This window comes from Pituophis catenifer, unplaced genomic scaffold (genome assembly GCF_029215685.1).
Source record: "Pituophis catenifer annectens isolate HBS135680 unplaced genomic scaffold, rPitCat1.0.hap2 SCAF_7, whole genome shotgun sequence".
NCBI classification, from domain to species: domain Eukaryota; kingdom Metazoa; phylum Chordata; class Lepidosauria; order Squamata; family Colubridae; genus Pituophis; species Pituophis catenifer.
Genome location: NW_027256887.1, coordinates 49,006,236 through 49,029,256, shown reverse-complemented (window position 1 = coordinate 49,029,256; position 23,021 = coordinate 49,006,236). Strand labels below are relative to the sequence as shown.

The 23,021-nt window shown below is 44.9% G+C and overlaps 1 protein-coding gene across 2 annotated transcripts in view; it reads left to right on the top strand.

Moving 5' to 3' along the window:
- Positions 1 to 23,021, top strand: part of PPP1R12A (protein phosphatase 1 regulatory subunit 12A) — a 149,373-nt gene that overhangs the window by 54,061 nt on the left and 72,291 nt on the right. The gene's annotated exons all lie outside the window — the stretch shown is intronic.

The window sequence follows — 23,021 nt, the reverse complement described above, 5'->3', positions numbered from 1 at the left end:
ATAATATTTATTTTGATTAAAACAGTTGGAATTGGGGCTGCTCTCATTTCTTGCTTTGATTTTGGTGATATAGGTAGACCATTATTTTAGCAAGTGTTTGAAGTTAAGATGGTGCTAAAAAAAGTAATTTCCAACCAGTCTTCACACTTATGTCAATGATCTATCACAGTGTCCTTGCAATCACATTATCAAAATTTGGACGGAACATCTTAGGGTCACATGATTGATATTTGCAATCTTCCCAGCTGGTTTATGACAACCAAAGGCCATGAGGGAAGGCAGATTTGCTTAATGAAGTTCACATAACAACTGTGGCAGAAAGCCCATAAAATTGGATGTGACTAACTCGCCTTGCTTAGTTCCAGTCCTAATTGTAGTTGTAAGTTGAAGACTATCTGTATTTATTTCATGCTGCTTGACAAAAGAGAATAAAGCTCTTTAACTGGTTTAACATGCTTCAATTAGCATATGTGTTCTAAACGATTGCTGTAATGGAGTGAATGAATACCATATTATAGTTTCATTTAATTTGGATACAAATAGAAAATATAGATAAATTCATTTGTAAATTTGGAACTATGTCACATTTAGAAATATGCCATATGTTCTACAGTAATGTGAGGCCCTAGTAATATAAGCTAATTCTATTATAATTGGAAATCTGGAGCACAGTTGTGAAGAAAAACTGATTTAGGATCTTATGCAAGTAAATAATTCCTGTTCACCCTGGGTGGGAAATAAAATATGACATTGATACGTTGACATCTGTTGACAACAGGAATTGCATGGGGAAATCCCATCTCTTGAAAGCATTTCTAGAATTGATAAGAAATGGGGATGCATGTCTTCAGTTTTCCTTCCTTGAAACTTTAGCATGGAAAATGTGATGAAATCATATCTATTCTTAACTAATTTGGTATTAAATAGTTTTTTTTTTTTTTTACTACTCTCACGACCTAATTCTGTACTTGTGTTTTGGACAGACCATGTTTCTTTTAAGGATGTTATCAGTTTTATTAAAGGATAGCAAAGGCAAACATTTTTAAACATGGACAGGAGCTCCATGGAGAAAGATGTAGGGATCTAATATGAGAAACTTCCTCATATCTGTCAAACTCCATTAATTTCAGATGGTTATATGTTACTTAAATGCTAATTCTCCAGTAAGCTGAGTAGAGAATCCAAGGAATGGGTTAACTCTGCCTTTCTGCCTGGAGACTGAGTCTGTCAATCTTCTGGTCACTCCTCCTTTGCCTATGTGTCTCCCTAGTCTTCGCCCAGCAGAGATGCTTGAGTGAAACGGCTTCAGGCAACTGTCAATCTATAATTCCTTGGATTCTCAAACAGCCTCAGTAAGATAGTGGATTCATGTAGTGTTCGCTAGGAGAGCGAACTAGTGGCTGGCTTCCCAGTCCATCTGGCACAGCCACCTAGCTGGCTCGAATGGAGAGCCAAGGTCTTTGCCATTCCCGCATTTAAGCGGAGGGGGCTAAAACTTAATCCGGCTCAGAACCGACAGAGCCGAGGTCCCTGGCACCGTCCCGCGCCTGTTGTGGTCCGCCAGCAGCCTGCGGAGCTGGCAGCAGAGTCAGACAGTGAGGAGGATTGGGAGGAACATCGGCCAGTCCTGGAATCTGGGGAAGGCTCACACGAGGGCTCTGTGTCGGAGGCAGAGAAAGGGCCATCTGGGAGGTATATGTTGCTTCTGGAGCCTCCAGAGTCGGACCTCAGCGAGGCAGAGGAATGGGGAGCCTGTTCCCAGTGCACGCATGCACAGAGCTGCCAGAAGGCAAAAACAATTAAAACCAAAGGGATGACTCGGGAGTAGGATTTGGAGATGATTGGCCCCTCCCATAAGACTTAAAAGAAGAGCAAAGGCATGTGGGTCTTTGCAGGAAGCAATGTTGTTAATTCTGTGCAGTTTAAAGTGAAACTCTGTTTGATTCTGGACTCCATGTGGCTTTGCCAATTAGGTCTTTAGCAGCATGTCAAGGGAGATAAAGATGGATCATTATCAGCCTTATCCTAAAGGACTCTTTACAACTATTTGGGACTTATCTGTGAATGAACAGAATTCATAGCTCTTAAAATAAAACCGGTTTTTGGGACTATTCGTGACTATTTACTGACTCAAGAAGCCTAGGTCGCCCAGTTAATCCTGGGCATACTGTTTATTGGCAAGTGCAAACTAGTGCAATACAAGCCATAGCAGCAGGGTTCTTTCAGAACAAGCCTGCCTTGTTATCACAAACGCCCAGAATTTGAAAATGGTGGCTCCTGCGCCTTCAAGCAGTTAGGAGGTGCCGGGCATAAGTGGGGAAGACAGGGGTATCCCTGTCAAGTCCCAGATGAGCAGAGGAAGCTCCTCAGGCCAAAAATCAGCCGTTAAAGGAGCAGCAGCCTGAATTAGGGTGAAAGCCGTATTGGCCAAGAAGGTCTCTAAGGCCGAAGAGAAGGACGCCAGAAAGCCTCAGAAGGCCATAGACAGAGAGATGGCCAAGGCTGAGAAAGCTGCGAAGTGCCAGGGACAGGGAAGCTCCCCCAGGGGAGAAGCTGTCACTTCCCGTGCTTTGGAAATGCAGATGTTGGAACCTCTCAATGAGACAAAGCAATTGCACTCTCTCAGCTACTGAGCCTGGTCGCCAGATGGCGCCAGAGAACAAGCCTCCCAACCCCTAATGGCAATATTAGACAGAGATGAGGCATTTTCTGCTCCAATACCTAATCTGCTTTCATCAGAAAAAGGTTGACACCCACCTCCAAAGAGGTCATATTCTGTGCCCGAAGCTACCTTTACTCCCACAGCGGCAGGACTCCACCCAAGGGAAGACCAGGGGCCCGAAATTTCTGAACAAATGAGAACTCTCATCTAAGAGGCCATAGTGCAGGGGATTGCTGCAGGCTTGCAGAAAGGATGGCAGACTGCCTCTGTGACATCTGGCACCCCCCTTCATCAAAGCTAACATCTAGCACCCCTGACCCAAAGGGACTGAACGGCCTTCCAAGACCCTCACTCATAGACTCCATCCATCCAGAGCAGGGAATCCCTCTCCATTGATGAAGATCTAAAGAATCTGATGCTGTCAGAGGATGAGGGAATGGCCCCGGACCCTCCAGCTTCACAGGGCTTTTTCGCCCGGACCTTTTTAAGCCACTACTACACAAAGCAAAAGCCACAGCCCACTTGGGGGCTGACCCAGTGACATCGGAGTCACCTTTAGGCCTGACAGAGCTACTCTTCTCAGAACCGACTATGGAGAGTGAGGAGATTCCCTCACCTAAACTATTCCTGGACATGGTCCAGAGACAGTAGACCAACTCAGGAGTGTATCCTCCCCTACGTGGGAGTGAGAAAAAATTCTACAATGTGGCCCTGGACCTCTCTGAGGCACTACAACTACCAACAGTAGACGGCCTGGTAGTGGCCTTAACATCCTCCACCATACTGTCCAATAACACAGAGGACTTTCTGAAAACAGAGAACAGGAAAGTTTAGGCACATCAGGCGACGACCTGGGTTGTCAAGACAGCAACTGCCGCCTCCTATTTTAATAGAACCTCCTTGCTCTGGCTTCACCAGATGCAGGCAAGAGTTCCACCTGTTGACCCCCACTCCCACATTGCCATTAACAAGCTGGTGGTGGTGATGGAATTCTTGGCTGATGCCACCTTGAATGCTGCCAAGTTTGCTTCCAGGGCCATTGCCTCCTTGGTGACAGCCTGCCGCCTGCTGTGGCTTTGCCACTGGCAGGCAGATATGAGATATAAATGGAAGCTAGCCTCTGCTCCCTTCAAGGGTGGCAAACTTTTTGGAGAGGCTCTGGAGCCCATTCTGGTGGAGACCAAGGCCAGCCTCTTTGGCTGGGATGCCCACCTCCAGTCCCTGATGACACAAGGGCAGTGGATTTAGGCAGACCTGGAGCACAACATCAACTGGCTGGAGCTCAGGGCAGCCCATCTGGCCCTAAAACAGTTCCAGGACATGGTATCAGGCCGGCTTGTCCTCATTCTTACGGACAACATGGCCACCAAGGCCCATATCAACTGCCAAGGGGGTACCCATTCCAGGCCCCTTATGCAAGAGGCCAAACAATTGGGCCTCTGGGTGGAAAGGCATCTTCTGTCCCTGAGGGCAGAAGACATCTTGGGAGTGAAAAATGTGCAGAAGGACTGGCTCAGCTGAACCACAGTAGACCACTCAGAGTGGCGCCTGCATCCCAACCTATTCAAGGAACTATCAGAATGGTTTGGTCTCCCAGTCCTGGACCTGTTTGCAACTCTGTCCAACAGCCAGCTATCCAGGTTTTATACCAGGTTTGTGGTAGCGGGGGCGGAGGGGGTCAATGCACTTTGCAGTCCGGGCCCCCGAGGTCTACTACACCTTTCCACCTCTTCCCCTCATTCCAGGGGTAATCAGGAAAGTGCTGGCGGAGAGAGCAGAGATCTTGCTCCTGGTCCCCCACTGGCCCAGAAGACCATGGTTTGCTGATCTGGTCAATCCGTCAGTGTCCCGGCCATGGAGGATTCCTCAGGACAGAATCTCCCTCAGCCAGGGGGCCCTGGTCCATCCGGAACCACAATGGCTCCAACTGACCATCTGGCATTTGAGAGGAGAGTTCTGAGCCACGACAATTTCTCCTCCAGAATAATATGAACCATTCAGGCCTCTAGGAGGCCATCCACCAACAGGATTTATGACACAACTTGGAAAGCCTTTTGCAGCTGGTGTTCCAAGGCTGGCATTGACTCCACCTCTGTGTCGGTGGCCCAGATTCTGGAGTTCCTCCCGGAAGGACTGGACAAGGGCCTGTCCCCCAATACCATACGCAGGCAAGTGGCAGCTTTGTCCTCAGTGTTATCATGCGGGGACTTGGAGTCCCTCGCTCAACACCCGATTGTGTGCAGCTTCATTAGGGGTGCAACTAATTTAAAACCCCCAGTGGTACATAGGTACCCTATATGGAACCTGCCCAAAGTCCTGCAAGCTCTTAACTCTATGCCCTTTGAATCGCTTTGTTCGGCCAGCTTGTACTTCCTTAATTGCAAGGTAGCCTTCCTTGTGGCCATCACGTCGCCTAGACAGATTTCTGAACTAGCAGTCCTCTCTATAAGGGAGGACCTGTGCATGTTCCACTCAAATAGGGTGATCCTGCAGCTGGATCCCACTTTGTTCCCAAGGTGAATTCCTTGTTCCATAGAGCACAGGAAATAATTTTGCCAGACTTCTGCCCGGGCCCCATCCACGCCCTGGAGAAGAAGTGGCACACATTGGACTTTAGGAGGGCCCTCCGCATTTACATTAAGAGGACTTCCTCTCTCAGGAAGACAGAGTCCCTGTTTGTGTCCTTCCAGCCCTCTACACTGGGCAACAAGGTCACACCATCGACCATGGGCTGGTGGACTTGAGCATGCATTACAAAGGCATACGAGCTCCAGGCTCTTCCATTACCTCGGCGAGTGACAGCCCACTCCACCAGAAGTGCAGCCACGATGGCTGTGTGGGTGACACAGTCCCCCATTGACGAAATCTGTTGAGCAGCAACATGGTCTTCTTCATCCCCATTCATAAGGCACTACAAACTGGACGCCTTTACTTCAGCCGAAGCGGCCTTCAGCAGACGGGTACTCCAAGGGGTGCATATAGACTAGGGGACTCAGGAGCAGATCACTGCCCTCCCTTAGGACTGCCAGCTTTGGTATGTCCCATTCCTTGGATTCTCTACTCAGCACACTGGAGAAGGGGCATTGGTCTTACCTGATACACTCCTTCTCGGTGTGCTGAGAGAGAATCCAACCCCACCCTGGCGACCGTCTGGTCCAGAGTCCAGGAGTGGCTAGGATATGTCAAGTCAATCGCTACGCCTTCATCAAAACTGGGGAGACACACAGGCAAAGGAAGTGTGACCAGAAGATTGACAGACTAGTCTCTGGGCAGAAAGGCAGAGTTAACCCATTCCTTGGATTCTCTCTCAGCGCACCAAGAAGGAGCGTATCGGGTAAGACCAATGCCCCTTTTAATGTATTAAAACTAAACATTTGATCCTAATTACTGAGTATTGATTCATATTGGGTACTTTCCGAAAAAGATTCAGATTTATCTCTTTTTTGTTACAGTTGAAAAATATGTCTGTTACTTGTGCACTAGAGAAAACTGCTTGGAAAGATACAAACAAATGCAAAAACAAAAAAATAGGAATGCTTGGGGTTATGTTACCCTAGTTGACGTTAATTTTATAAATCTTCCAATGTTTTATAATCTAGTAGGGGCAAAGAATAATAAAGAAATTCCTTTAAATCCTTGTGATATCAGTGTTTCGTATTTTAGAGATGCAGAAGATTGCTATGTTTAGTGGGATGTTTTCACAGTTGATAACCAGAGATTTAAAACAGATAGAGGAGAATATTTGTAAGTCAAGGTTGAAATAAGGGACCCTTGGTGTTCTCTGAACTTGGTTGTTTCCTTGCATCAGTAACATCATCAGAGATTTCATAATGGTTTAAAATTTCTGGAAACTTTGTATCTCTAGTTTAGTGATAAAGGAACTCTACAGGGAATAGGTTCCCTTTTTGTTGCATTTCTGTCATGCTATAGAAATGTTCTTTTCATAGGTCTTGAAATGTTAAATTCCTGAGCTTGCTTTATCTGGTAGGACATAATAACTTCTGCTTTACTTACTAGTTTACTTACTTTACTTACTTTATTCAATTTTGACTGCCCTTATTACTTTTTGTACACTTTCTTCCAACTGAGGCTTGAAATAAATTTCCATAAGCATGCTTTTTAATGGTGCTGGAATTATTCAATGAAGTGGGGAATCTTGGTTCATGAGCCAGATTTCCAAATTGGTATTTTCAAGGGTTCTGTCTAGTCTTGCTATCCCTTTGCCATCTGTTATACATGTGTATAACATCACATGTGTGATGTAGGAGAAATTTTGGATGCCCAGAACAGAAATAGATTTTTCTCAATTCAATCCTATACTTAGGTTATGTCTAAATATGTACCATAACAATTAGAAGGAAGGAGTTGTTTTAGCAAAGGATGATAAAGGTGGTATATATGCATCAGCACTGGAAATAAAAGGGATCAGCATGGTGGCCTCAATGACTCTGTAAAAGAATGCAAATGCCCAGCTGTCTGCAAGGAGTATAAATCCTTCCATTCCCCACCATCCAGTCAGAACTGAAGAAACTTCTTGGATGAGAAGTGAAATTTCTTCAAAGAAAAACAAGAAAGTCCAATTGCCTCTTGAAAAAGCACCTTTGGGACATTTGAAATTGTCAAGTAGAGGAATCCCCAGGTTAAGAATGAGTTCCAGTCCCTAACTCTGTCTTTAATTTGAATTTGTATGGCTAGTCCTCAATTTATGACTATAGTTTGGGTCAGAGTTTCCATCATAAATCACCACGGTGGTAAGGTATGTCATACTCAATTTTATGACCATGTTTACAATGGCCATTAACTGAATCACCTTAGTCATTAAGCAAATGTTGCAGTTGTAAGTGGTAACTCATTCTTCCAAAGGGGCGTTTATTGTTGGAAGCTGGCCAAAAAGGGTGCAAGTCATGATCATGTGACTGCAGAACACTGCAACTGGTCATAAATGCAAGCCAGTTTCCAAGTGCCCAAATTGCAATCATGTGTCCATGGGGGTGGCACACCAGTTACAAGTGCAAAGACTAGATTGTTTATAGCATCATTGTAACTAAATGAATGGTCATAAGTCAAGGAGTACTTCATTTAAGTCGGAACTTGTACTGACAAATGGACTGCCATTACTAAAAATGGTAGATGGCGTTCTTGAGTTGACCAAAGTGTTGAAGCCATGCAGTGCTTTCAGGAGGCATTGAAAATGGCAGAGAACAGGCTGTATAGTAAAAACACATGGCTTCTCTGTTTCCTGAAAACATTGTGTGGCTTCAGCATTTCATCACCTTGAAAAAAAAATGCCATTTTAGTAATACAGTAAGCAGCCTGTTCTTACCTAGCAGTTATTTTTGTTGGATATTCCTCCGGGACTGTCTCTACAACAGATTATACGTACCCATCATAATCTTCCATTTCAGGATGAGTCACATTATGGAAAGTGCAGAAAATATATAGTATGAAAAATAAGTTAAAAGACATCCTTTTCTTCCACCATATCTATTCACAGTTTCTTACACTGCATTTTGTTTAAACTGTTCACTCTTTCTGCCTGAGAATATTGCAAGCTCCATTTATCTATGAATGCCTTGGTGCCATGGTGAACCCCACCAGTTTGTCTATCTCCTGATACTCCAGTACTTTCCCCTTTTTTCTAGCCATGGCCACCATGGCCAGTATCCTGACCAATGCCTATGGTGTTTTTTTTTTCTGTCATGGACTGGTCTCACCTAGTATGATATGACCTATAATCTCCTCCCAAACATTTTAGTGCTCTCTTTTCTCTCAGCATTTCAGTGGATATATTTTATGCTGGCTTTATATCTTTAGCACCAGTTTTTCTGTCCTTAAAACTGCTTAGTACAGTAAAATGGTGCTGTAAGGAAATGGAAGAAGTTTCTAAGGCAGATGAGAAAGTATAAAAGAGGTGTGTTGCACAGATTTTTTGGGATTTAAAAAAATATTTATTTAGCATACACAATTATCAAAGCAGTCTTTAAACTTAAGGAAAACAAATACCATGCAAAACGAAAGAAAAAAAATAGCATCCCCTATAAAAAAATAAGAAAAAGGAGGAAAAAATTTATGTTTCATAATTTCACAAGTCATTGCTTAGATGCATTAATATAATAACATCAGCACAAAATATTATTGTGAAATATCGCAAAATAACTACCACAGTAACATATATTATTAAAATCTCTTGTTAATAAGCAAATAACGCCTTTTCCAAAACAGATAAATCACAGATTTCCAACAACACTCCTTAATGTATCAAAACACTTTTTCCAATTTCTCAATACTATTACTTTTGTTTGATACAACTATAATTCCTGATTAGCAGATTCCAAAGTACATATATTTCAACATCAGATCAAAATGTTTAACATTAAATTAATTTTCCATATATGTATGTTTATTTATATTAATGTACTATGCCAAGAAGATATAAAACGATCATAGGACCATATGGTAAATGAACCAGAAAATTTTGTACATTTACAATATAGAAAATTTCATCAAATCAAATACCATACATTCTTTGGGGTAATCCAAAATGCCCTAAATACATTTTTGATGACTCAGTCTTAATCTCAGATCTCTAGCGATAAATAGTGCAATCATTTTATTTATCACTTTGTCTGGGAATTATTTTTGATCTGGACTTTGACAAAATATTAGTTTAGTACATGAAGCTTCAAGTTTATTTCAAAATTAAGACTCTTTATATTGGGGAATTTAATGAGTTGGGTTTGTATACTGAAAAGGCTTGGATTTAATATAATTTAAAAACTAGGCATCGTGAGTTTTTTGTGAAACTAGATTATGTTGGATTAAATAATGCTGAGAACAGTAAGAATTACTTCCTATTAGGCTCACAATTTTGAATCAAAATTTCTCTTGAAACATGAAGGGAGAAGGAAGAACCATTTCCAACCCTTTCCATGTTAAGAAGGAACACAGTCTTTTCTCCTTTCAGCAGTGAGTGGAAAAAATAATGCATGGGAAAAATTCTCAGCATTCAGAAACAATGTTTCTGGATAGTGATTATTTCTGGTGAGATGCTGATTAGTGATAAGGCATGGATGCTGTGTGAAGAGGAAATTCTAGAAGAAGCAGGAAGGGGAATTCTCATGAAAGGAGATATCTCATTAATTTTTTTCTTATAAGGACCTAGTGCTTGAATCTTATTTAGAATTTATGCTTAGTCTTTCAGAAAGCAATGAAATACATTTAGCAAACTATTAGAAATAGTGTCCCCTTATTATGTATTAGCACTGAGGAATAAAGGGCACTCAGTACTTCTATTGTTATGCAAATAACATTGGTGACACTCTGAAACAAATTCATGGACAATGTACAATCCACAGTATGCTTCTTTAACTGTGAATTATTTTAATGAGTGTTGGTTTTACTTTTTAATATTTGCATTAATTTTTAATTGTGTATTTAATATTTTTAGTATGAGTATTCACATTATATTGCTTTTACATATTTTTGTAATCTAATAGAATACAAACTAGTGCCTGTAAGCTGTTATAAATTGTGCTTCCATTTTTAACCTAACAACTGGAAGTCTGCCTGTTATACAATTTTTTAAAAATCTAGAAAAAATAATCTAAATAGCCTTTTTAGACATTTCATGGAAAAATTAAACATTGCCTTTACTTCTCCGCAAACACAAGATTAACATAATATATGTTTCTGGTCAGAATTTAAAGTGTTTAAAAGTCAATATTATACTACCCAAAAATCTAGGTTTTGAAATTGATTTGATAGTTGAGAAAACAACCCAGTTTAGCACAGTTCAGACTAGTTTAATCTTCTAAGTCTAGGAGGAAGAAGCAGGGGCACTCATCGCTGGAGATAGTTGATGGGGTAAGAAGATCACATTCCCCTGCCGTCCATTGCCTTATTTCTAGCTGTTATATAGCTTTTAAAAATTGTAATTGTTTGTATATTTATTTTTTTTACTGTTTGTAAATCACCCAAAGTTACCTTATCCACTGAGAGGCATATAAATTTAATAAAGTAGTAAATTTATTTTATTTATTTATTGTCATATTTATATGCTGTCCTTCTCCCGAGGGACTTGGGGCAGCTCACAGAATAAAACAACCCAACAATAAATAGAATTAAAATGTTAAAATCCGATTTAAAAACCCCAAATCCTCCAAATTAAAATGCATGGCAGATCAGGGAATTTGCTGAAAAAGCCATGTCTTTAGGTCGGCACGGAAGGTGCGGAGGTCGGGGGCTGTCTGGAGCCCAGTGGGTAAACCATTCCAGAGGGTCGGTGCGACCACAGAGAACACCCTCATCCTGGGGGCCGCCAGCCGACACTGTCTGGTCGATGGGACCTGGAGGAGGGCAGTCCTATGTGAGCGCTCTGGGCGGTGGGAGGCCGGTAGGAGGTAGTCCTGCAAGTACCCCGGGCCCATGCCATGAAGGGCTTTATAGGTGAGCACCAGCACCTTGAAGCGGATAAATGGGGGGGGGGGGGAAAGATAACTGAGCAGCATCAGAGAAGTTGGATATGTTTCACTGTCTGCATCAGATTGTAATGTTTTGTTTTGTTTTAAATTTAAAATAAGTCTAAAAAAATACCATACAGAACTATGGAAAGAGATTCTCTTAAATATTTACTCCATAATTTTACTATTATAGTGCAATTTTCCCTCATAAACATTTTTTTTCAGGATCAAAGTTTAGACTCCTACCAACCCTACTTATCTTAGGCCTAGAAAAAACACTGGTAGAACTTAAGCAGAATGCATAGGAATTAAACTTTCAAATAGGCAAAGCCAAACTTTCCTATCTTCCATACAGATGAATTGCTCTCTCCTACTAGATAGACCACAACTACTACTATAAAATTCTATATACCTCATAAAGAAGGGACTTTTCCCTAGCCCATATAGATGTTCTATATGTATATCAGCCGTGAACTAATTCTACTTTATTGTAACAGAATCTGGCAAGTCTGAAAGTACAGTCTGTTTCCTGCTTCCACTTTTAACCTCTTGATCCATTAGGGCAGGTCCTTCCTAAATTTTTCTCTGACCATTAAGCCATTAGGGACTTCTACCGTTCTTGCCTAATTGTTTCCAGTCAGCATTTCTTCCCTTCATTCTCCAAAGTCATCCACATATTCCATTATACCCTACTAGAGTGATAGTCAGCTAACATGCCAACCTTCCATATGAATTTGAGTCTGTTTCACACATTTTTTTAAAGTAACCACTGTACTTAACATTGGTAATCAGAGCTACACTTAACTTCTGAATTTGATAAACTCCACTTGTAATGAAGAGATTGAGGCATTTTGAGAGTGTTTCGAAGGCAGTAGCAGATTTTTTTATTCATAACCTTTGTTTATAAAATAATCTAGTGCCTTCAATGAATCATTAACTATAGGACTTCTTCCTTTTATGTCTGTATGCACTGTTACTTAAGATGTATTAATGCTGAACTGCATTTTTAACTTCTATGACTTGGTCTTGGACTGTAAATAAATAAATTTAGATTACATTAGTTTATTAATAAATACTTTGCTTGGACGGTTTTCATCACTAAAATACAAGCCTGCATTTGCTTATGTATAAGTATTTTTTATAATACACTAATTCTATGCTTTAAATTATTTGTTCTGTTTATGTAGCTTAACTACAAAGTTCATTGTACTAATAAAACCAAGTATTAATTTGGAAAAGTAAAATTACTTTTTTTAGTTGTTTCAAATTGCATGTATTAGCTGCTTTTCAGGTTACATTGAGCTTCAGTTTCAAATACATTTGCTGTTCCTTGATTTTATGAAAAGTATAAGGAATAATCTCTAAGTGAATACTAAATGAAATTTGAAAGGCATAGAACTTTGCTGATCTTTTTTGTGATATTCACTGGTGATGACACACTATCAGGTATAAGGATTGGTTTGAGTACCAGAAGTGCCTTTGGCATTATGACTTAAAACAACATAGGAAAAATAAAGACCTTTTAATTTTCTTGGACCTCTTGATGGGCTTTGAAGCTTTAATTATGCAGTAGTTTTAGATATGTTGCCCTAGTTAGGAAGTTTCACTCATGATTTGTTTGCTGATGTTAACATTTACTGCTTTGCCGAATGGTGTGCTCTGGAATTTATTTCTTGCCTCCTGTGCTGTGTAATAGCTGAATAATTTGTTTTCAGTGGCTGTGATAGATGGAATGACACAAATTTTCAGTTTTTCCCTTGAATCTGATCAATTTAGGATTGTTGAATCAGTAATTTATTCTCTCAATGATCAGTAGAAGAACAAAATAGATACAATCCAAGAAATCAAATCAAAATGAATTAAGGTAAAATACCAACATAAAATGTTGTATAAATTACTATAATGATGCATTGTAGTAATATGAGCGGCATGGTGGCCTAGTGGTGAGAACACTCAGCTCCCTCTTGGAAGATTGAGAATTCAATCTTAGGTAGCAGCAGATGTTTCTCTTCTAGAGCACAAAGAAAAAAAATATCTGCTGTGAACTGTGCATGGCATCAGGAAGGGCATCTGGCCAGTAAATGTTCAGCTCCATTCAGTCACACTGACTCCAAATTAAGGGCTTACAGGATCATATAAAGGGAGTTTTTATGTATAATAATAACCTCTGCAGATGTGATCTTTGTATTACATTATGTAAAGTAAAAATATATGCTCTTTAAAACAAGTTATATAAAGGATTGCAGATGTACATATTAATATCTTAAATAAGAAATAAGTGAAACCTAATTAGCCTTGAAGATGATTATATCTTATATTCATTGCAGTAATGCAACATTTGGCTGCCATACAGGTAGTAGTGGGCTTTGTGTCTTCTGATAGAATATTTATGTAAAAATTATCTTATCTTCCTGGAAATTTATTTATCAGGGGCAGAATATAAATAGACATAATACTACTGTAAAATTTACAATGTAATAATCCATGTGAAATAGTTATGATCTCATTGCCACTATACAGGCAGGTGAGCTTGATTAATGGATTTTAGAATATCTGCCTTTTAGCAAAGCAGATGGTAAACTATTGTGTCTGGCTTTGAAGAAGGTTGTCCTTGGCCTCTGGAGAGAAAGGTTCTCTAAATATTTTGCTGGTTCTCAGATGCTCTTGTTTATCTATTTTTTGCGATGTAGACATTGATTGTTAACTTTAGCTTGAAACTCCACATATTTTATTCTTTGACTGAGTAGGTGTTTAACTTGAAATATTAGGAATGGTGCTGAGAGCCAACAGAATGCAAACTTTTGCAATGCAGGCTATCTGTGCAACTTAAATGGGTAAAGCTATAAAACATTGATTTTTCAGCTGACTAATTCATCACCATCTTCCAGGCCCTTATCAGGATTGCAATAATTTATTTTTCAAATCTTAGCATGGCATTTGCAGTTACACTGGATGCAGCGAGAATTGATCCGAGAATTTTTGTTTGGACTGATTCCTGGACATTCTTTGTGTAAATTCTCACTTGTGTGTTCCAGAGGATTTTGAGCTAACAATTTGGTCTCAAAGACTTGCCACAGTAATTGGTTGACCTCCATTTATGTTAAATAAAAAAAAAGTGCTTAGAAGCATTTGAGGATCTCACAGCTGACTGTACTACTAGCTAGATTACAGTTGAGACCAGAACCTTTATTGCTAAGCTGTACAATTATAAAATGTCTCAAAGATCTCAAAATGATGCCACAAGATAGATTAAAAATGAAATTAATCACTGACTATAATTATTCCATAACTAAATTATACTTTTATATTTAACATGCCAGACATAATGATCTAAATAAACCAAGTTTTAATATGGTACCGTATTACTAAGTTCTTAAAAGAACAAAATGAATTTAACTCAGTCCAAGATAACATAAACATATATTTTACTGTATATAATGTGTATTTAATTCTCCATAGTGGTGGAGAATCCAGGAATGCTATCTCTCTCAAAGTGACGGCAGGACCTTCCATTGGAGGTTGCCTGGCACTATTTGCCAAGTGTTGGGAGGACATCACCACAGATGCCTGGATACGGTAAGATCAGGCCTCTCCCTAGAGCTCCTCACCACAACCCTGAGGTTTTTCATTTGTTGTCCCATCTCAAGGGACAAACCGAAGAATGTCCTCATGGAAACCTCTATTCAACATCTGTTGGACATTCAGGCAATCCAACTCGTTTCTGAGGACTAACGGGCTGGGATTCTATTCCATCCTCTCTGTAATCCCAAAGGCCTCGGGGTGGGTGGGTGGGTGGGTGGAGGGCAATTTTGGACCTGAAAAGGCTAAATTGCCTACTAATTTATAGGCGGTTCAAGATGCAGTCACTCCAGTCCATTCTGGAAAACATGTTTACAATTACTCCTTACAAATCTCCAGGATTCTCTTCACAACAGAGATCATTGAACAAACTACCACCCAGCTGGCTTCTGGTCTCGGCCCGTGGAGCTGTGGATTCCTTACAAGCGTGAATGGATAACCCCAAGCCCACTATAAGCCGAGGGAGTGGGCAGCAGCCGTACTTATTCAGGTGGACTTCAGGTGAACCCCCTTCAAACAGCTCTTCCAAGCCTTTAGCCTCTAGCAGTTTGCGGAGGCATCTTGAGTCCCTGCTCAGTCTCCGAGCATACTCTTTGGCACCGGACATTTGCCGTGCCTGTAACAGCGGGTTTTGGATAACTTGCTATTTCTGGATTCTTCACATCAAAGACCCTTAGGGGGAGATTGACACCTGTTTGACTGGCTCCCGGTGGAGCTGCCGGACTGATCCCAGCGTGAAGAGCTTCAGCTTGAGCCCGCTGAATGCTGATCGATCGGCATAATCACAGAAAGGTATTTTCCAGAGTGCTGCTCCCATTGTCCATAGCTGGGATCTTCCCTCAGATCTTGACAGTAACTGAGTGAGAGCTGATCAAACTCTCCCTGTTAAGGCACGCCTCCAATCCCATGATCCTCCATTCTATCAGTCAGTTACTGACAAGAGCTGAAGTGAATTTCAGAGCTGTGGTATTTTGAATATAATTTTCCTTATATTTCTAATTCTGACTCCTCTCCCTATGTTTCTTTTCACTCGTTTAGGCCTTTTGTTATTTTTGATTACTCTTTTTGTGCGTGTGGATATTGGATTCCTGACAGGACTGCTGGACGCGTGTGGTGTGTCTGGGCTCCCGGGCCGCCCACGCTTTAAGGATTGCAGCCGCCGGATTCCGACTCTTCGGGGCGGATCCGGCTCGTTAAACTTGGCCACGAGAGGGGGATGAGCGCGCAGGCTTGCCGCTATCCCCGCTTCTCTCCCCACGCTATCAGCGGCGGCTTCTGGGTAGCGTCACGCTGACGGTGCGCTCCCCGCGCTCTTCAATTGCTGGGCGGCGGTGCTGGAATCGGCAGATTTGGCGCGCAGGCTTGCCGCCAATTTGAACCGCTGTTGTGGTAGCTTGCTTCAGAGGAGCGTCATCATAGAGGTGAGCCCTCCGTTTCGGCCTCAGCCTCCATTCTACCGGCGAGAACACAGCGCCGTTCCAGCTGATCCCCAGTGGTGTGAGTCGCTTATTTCAATTATTGGGGTCTGGCGGCGGCAGCGGGCGCCATTTTGTTGACCGTGTTGGAGCACCCGCCATTTTACCAGAACGGCTAGAGCCCGCCATTTCTAGGAGGCCAAGGGGCGGGGTTTGGTAATTGCAGCAGGACGTTGCTGCCTCTGCACTGTGACGGGAACCCCCTTTTACAGCATTTGATTGCCGTGACAGTCCTTTCACCTAAGAGGCCTTTCAATCACATCTTGCTGGACTTTTCTGTATATAGTTGCCTTATTTTTTTAAAAAAAACAATAAATAATTAATTTTAAAAAATAGACAAATAAGGACCGCATCTGGTGAACGAGTGCTATCTCTCATACTCGCCTATTCCGTGCCTTCGTTGGTCGGGCTTGGCGTTTCCCTGGTAGCATGGCGGACCATGCTCTCTCGTCCGACCTTGAGCCCGAACATAGCCCAGCACACAGTCCATCTAAGCAGGCTAAGAAGTCTTCGAGGAAGCGGTCTGCGTCTTCCAGCCGCACATCTCATAAGACTAAAGTTTCCAAGGGTTTGGACAGAGATGCCCAGCGCCGCCATAACGCCCTTGAGAGTGGGACAAGGCACGGCTGGCGGCCGTGGCAAAAGTGCTTGACACAAGCACCACTCAACGCACTGCATCAGTATCCGCGGCGGGGGGTCTCGTCTTCAGGGTCCCCAGCCTCATCACCAGAGCGGAATGTCCCGCCAGCAGTTCAACAGGATCAGCATTTAAGTCTGTCCAAAGGTGTGTCCCAGTCCTTGCCGGATGTCTCTAGAGCGGGGTTGGCCTCTTCGTAGAGACCTTCTCGCCATCTACCTGAGGCCACGTTTACCCCAACTGCGGCTGGCCTTCGTGGTCCTGATGGGACGATTCCTCTGGTGCCTCTGGATCTACAAGCTTTTTTCTCATCAGCCTTTTCCTCGTTCCTGGCTGCCGGGCTTCATCAAGCATCTCAGATTCCACCCCTTCATTCGACGGGGCAGCCTGTTCAACTGCTTCATCAGTCCACTTCGCCCAGGTCGCCAGGAAGCCGTCCTCCTCTTCCTCCCGGGCTGACCATGGAGGGCCATCATCTGACCAGGGTGAGGAATGCCCCGAAGACATCGAATTTTCGGACGATGAGGACTTACCACCGGACTCCCCAGCCTTTATGGGGTTGTTTCGCCCGTCCATGTTCAAATCGTTATTGCACAAGGCCCGGCTTGCCACCAATTTGAGCTTCCCAGGCCTTGACCCGTCTGGCGCTTCCTCCTCCACGGGACCCCATGATGCCTTGTTCCATTTGGCTAAGCCAGACAAAGAGGTGATCCCTTGCCCCCGCCTGTTCCTGGACGTGCTACAGTCTCCTTGGGGGCAACCTGGATCTTTGACATCACCCAGCACCCTTGACAGGAAGCTGTACTGCGCTGCACCGGACCTCGAAGATCTCTTGGTCCTTCCCACTGTGGATCCTCCGGTGGCTTCCTTGGCCTCCAACTCTGTAATTTCTACTGACTCTTTAGATGGTCTAAAGTCGGAGGACCGCAGAGCGGAACTGGCCTTTCGCAGGTCACATCAGGCGGTCTCCTGGGCGATCAGGATGGCGACCGCAACTTCTTTCTTTAATAGAGCCTCGCTTATATGGTTGAAACAACTCCAACAGAGGTTGCCTCCGGAAGAGACTAGATTACGCCAGGATATAAATAAGATTGTGGCTGCCACCGAATACTCGGCGGATGCTTCTTTAAATTCGGTGATGTTCGCATCCCGGGCCTTAGCATCCACCGTCTCTTCCAGGCGTTTGTTCTGGCTTCGCTATTGGAAGGCCGACCTTAAGGCTAAATAGAGGCTGGCATCCGCCTCCTATAAAGCGCCGAACCTGTTCGGGCCTGCCTTGGAACCACTCCTGATAGAGGATCGTGACAAGCGAAAGATCCTTCCGACTTTGTACCGCCGTACCGACAGGAGATACACTCCATACAGCCAGCGTCTGTCCTTTCGTTCCTTTCAAGGCTCAGGCGGCTCCTTCTCCCGCAAATCCTCGTTCTCGGGCCCCGACCGTTCACAAGGACGGGATACCTTTCACGACCGAAGCAGGTTCCGACCACAATCTAAACGCCCCTTTCGTGGCTCCAACTACAGACAGTCCCGCAGAGGCAAATGACTCGCTACTCACGGGTTCCATCGGTGGGAGATTTCAACTTTTTCATTGCCAGTGGGCCCGTTCGACCATGGACTCTTGGGTGCTGCGCACCATTTCTTCAGGTCTCTCTATCGAATTTGTTGGAACTCCACCGTGTCGCTTCGTTCCCTGCCCGGTACCATCATCTGTGGATCATCACTGCTTGATGCTGCAGGAGATTGCCCATCTGCTACACATCGAGGCAATAGAACCGGTCCCCTCTACACAGCGGAGATCAGGTTTTTATTCAACCTTTTTTCTGGTCCCCAAAAGTTCGGGGGGGCTGGTGGGGTATCCTGAATTTAAAGCTCTTGAACCTGTCGGTATTGTATCGCAGGTTCAAAATGCACTCCCTTCGATAGATCCTGGCGGGTGTGCGACGAGGGGACTTATTTCAATTGGTGGATTTAAGAGAAGCATACCTGCATGTTCTGGTACGCCCCTCTCACAGACAATTTCTGAGGTTCGAGTACGACGGATGGCATTTCCAGTACCGGGCGATGCCATTTGGCCTGTCCTCCGCGCCTCGCACATTCACGAAGCTCGTGGCGGTGGTGGCAGCCTCACTCCGTCAACATCCGGTACGAGTGATGTGCTATCTCGACGATGTCCTGATCCTCTCATCCTCTCCAGATCAGGCATCGCGCGACCGGAGTCTCGTTCTGGACACTTTCCAACGCCACAGGTTCTCGATAAACCTCGAGAAGAGCCACCTGGTTCCAAGTACGAGACTGATTCATCTTGGAGCCTTGATAGACTCGGTCAGGGGGCAGGTTTTCCTCTCCCCAGACAGAGCTCAAAGTATCACCGACCTGATTCTTCGAATTCAAGTCCTGGAGAAGGTGCCACTGTCGCTTCTTGCCCAACTGCTCAGGAAAATGGTGTCCTGTTACAACATCGTTCCATGGGCACGCAGACACTCCCGAGCATTGCAGTGGTTCCTTCTTCCCTTCCAACGGTCGGGCCGCTCCTCTCCGAGTCACCAGGTGTACTTACCTTCTCAGACCTGTCTGTCGCTGGCCTGGTGGATGTCACCGGCGATTCTAGAGGGCTGCGACTTTCTGGAGCTGGAGAGGCTGACCTTAACGTTGGACGCCAGTCTATGGGGTTGGGGGGCGCACCTCAGCAACCTTGTGGCGCAAGGTCAGTGGTCCCTGACGGAACGCCTCTGCAGCATAAATCTGCTCGAGCTGCGAGCGGTCAGGTCGGCGCTTTGGCATTTCAGGACTTCGGTGGAAGGGCGCCACATCCTAGTCCTTACAGACAATACAGCAGCCAAAGCGCACGTAAACAAGAAAGGCGGCACAAGGTCCAGGTCGCTAATGTTCGAAGCGGAACATCTCTTCAACTGGGTGGAGCGTCATCTGCGATTGATAAAGGCGGACCACATTTCGGGGGTGGACAACATACGGGCCGACTGGCTCAGCCGGGAGCAGATCGACCCGGCGGAGTGGCAGCTCCACCCTCGTCTGTTTCACGAGATTTGCCGCAGGTTCGGGACACTGGTGATAGACTTGTTCGCCTCTCGGAAGAATTCTCAACTGCCCCGATTTGTGTCCCGGTATCCGGATCCATTGGCGGAGGATCGCGACGCCCTGAGGTGTCAATGGCCGAGGGGCCTTCTCTATGCATTCCCTCTCATCCCTCTGCTGTCCCGGGTCGTGAGGAAATTGCTGGGGGAAAAGGCGGATCTAATCCTGGTTGCTCCCAACTGGCCTCGCAGGGCCTGGTATGCAGACCTCGTCGCCCTCTCCGTGACACCGCCCTGGGTGATCCCAGCCCACCAGGTATCGCTTCACCAAGGGGCCATTTGTCATCCGGAGCCCCAGTGGCTCCACTTGGCCGTTTGGCATTTGAACGCGTCATCCTGAAGAAGTCACATTTGTCAGACAGCGTTGTCGAGATTATACAAGCAGCCAGACGTCCTTCCACGTGCTGTATTTATGAGGCTTCCTGGAGGGCCTTCTGTGCTTGGGCTTCGAGGCATGTGGACCCCACCTCGGCGAAAGTGGAAGAAGTCTTGGAGTTTCTACATACGGGACTTAAGAAAGGTCTGGCTCCCGCGACATCGCAGCGTCAAAGAGCGGCCTTATCCACCGTCTTAAAGTGTCCTCCCTATGACTCTCTTTCACACCATCCCCTTATCAGAGGATTTCTTCACGGCGCAACGAACTTGTGCCCACCTCAGGTCCACAGGTACCCTACGTGGGACCTGCCTCTCGTCCTTCAGGCTCTGACATCCCCACCCTTTGAGCCTCTGGTGTCGACTACTCTGAAACATTTGTCGCTTAAGGTGGCGTTCCTTTTAGCTATCACCTCCGCCCGGAGGGTGTCAGAGCTCTTGGCCCTTTCGATTCGAGAGGACTTTTGTATTTTCCGAGATAGCATGGTGATCCTACGTTTGTCCCAAAGGTGAATTCTCTATTTCACCGGGCGCAGGAACTCTCTTTGCCGGACTTCTGTCCGTCTCCACGGAACTCTACCGAACGACAATGGTATAAATTAGACGTTAAACGGGCACTTCGTATATACATCCGCCGGACTGCCACCTTTCATCGGACGGAGGCTCTGCTGGTCTCATTCCACCCGGCCTCCATGGGCCAGAAGATATCCGCGGCCGTGGTCGGCAGGGGCCTCAAGACGTGTATCTCCTTGGCGTATGAGTTGTCGGCGAAACCTGTTCCGGGGCGCATTCTGCTGCACTCCACCTGCAGCGCGGTTACATCTGCTGCGTGGGCGACACAGGCCTCGGTGGAGGACATCTGCCGCGCTGCCACCTGGTCCTCAGTGTCGCAGTTCATACGTCACTATAGGATTGATTCTTATGCTTCCTCGGACGCCTCCTTTGGTCGGTGAGTCCTGCAGAGCGTCATTTTGGACAAGGGTTCGGAGGCAGCCAGTTTCCCGCCCTAGTGCTTTGAGCTTGGGTATGTTCCAGCTATGGACAGTGGGAGCAGCACTCTGGAAAACGGACGTTGACTTACCTGAATGTCCCTTTTAGGAGTGCTGCGACCACTGTCCATTTCCCCCCCTTGTTTCTGTTTATGTTCTGGTGTTGTAGTTTCTTTCAGACTGTCTGCCTTCGTTCCTAACTGGAGAACTGTTTCTTATGGACTTACCGTTGGACTTCTATGTTGAGTCTTGCTGTGTCTTCGTGATAGACTGGAGGATCATGGGATTGGAGGTGTGCCTTAATAGGGAGAGTTTGATCAGCTCTCACTCAGTTACTGTCAAAATCTGAGGGAAGATCCCAGCTATGGACAGTAGTCGCAGCACTCCTAAAAGGGATGTTCAGGTAAGTCAATGTCCGTTTTGTGATTGCGGGGTAACGTGAATGAGCCTGCCTCCACACTGCTAACCCCAGGAGCTCAGTAATTGCTCCCTTTCCACGCCAGCCCAGTGTGAAGAGCTTAGCTCAACCCCGCTGGAGGCTGTAAGTGGAGGCCACAAAATAAACTGGCTGGAACTCAGGGCAGTTCACCTGGCCCTCAGGCGGTTCTAAGACATGGTGTTGGAGACATCCTAGTCATGACAGACAATGTAGCCACCAAGGCCCACATAAACCGCCAAGAGATAATAGCCACCTATTATTTATTTATTTATTTATTTATTTATTTATTTATTTATTTATTAATTATATTTCTATACTGCCTTTCTCCCGTAGGACTCAAGGCGGTGTACAGTCAAGAAAAATATAGACACACAAACATCATAAAATTGCTAATTAAAATTATTACTTAGTTTGGTCAATCAAATAAAACCCAGAATTAGATAACATTTAAAAAATCATTCACATGTTCGTATGTTTAGCCCCGCCTGTTGGAACATCAGGGTCTTGAGGGCACGGCGGAAAGCACGGAGATCAGGGATATTCCGTATCTCCGGGGGCAGTTCATTCCAAAGGGTTGGAGCCCCCACAGAGAAGGCCCTCCCCCTGGGAGTCGCCAGTCGACATAATTTGACTGACGGTACCCTGAGTAGTCCCTCCCTGTGAGAACGAACTGGTCGGTGGGAGGCTATTGGTGGCAAAAGACGGTCTCGTAGGTACCCAGGTCCTAAGCCATGGAGCGCTTTAAAGGTGATAACTAACACCTTGAATCACACCCGGAAGACCACCGGGAGCCAGTGCAGCTCGTGTAGGAGAGGTGTTACATGGGTGTAACGAGCTGCGCGCATAATCACCCGCGCGGCTACGTTCTGGACCAGTTGGAGCCTCCGGGTGCTTTTCAAGGGGAGCCCCATGTAGAGAGCATTACAGTAGTCCATACGGGAGGTAACTAGGGCATGAGTGACCGTGCGCAAGGCATCCCGATCCAGAAAGGGAGGCAACTGGCAGATCAGGCGAACCTGATAAAAGGCACCCCTGGCCACGGCCGTCAAATGATCTTCTAAAGATAACCGTGAATCCAGGAGGACACCCAAGTTGCGGGCCCTCTCTGTGGGGAGCAAGATCTCATCCCGTATTGTCAGTGATGGTACTAGCTGACTATACCGGGACGCCGGAAGCCACAGCCACTCAGTCTTGGAGGGGTTGAGTCTGAGCTTGTTTCTCCCCATCCAGATCCGCACGGCCTCCAGGCAACGGGACATCACAGCAAGGGCATCATTGGGGTGGTCTGGGGTGGAGATGTATAGCTGTGTGTCA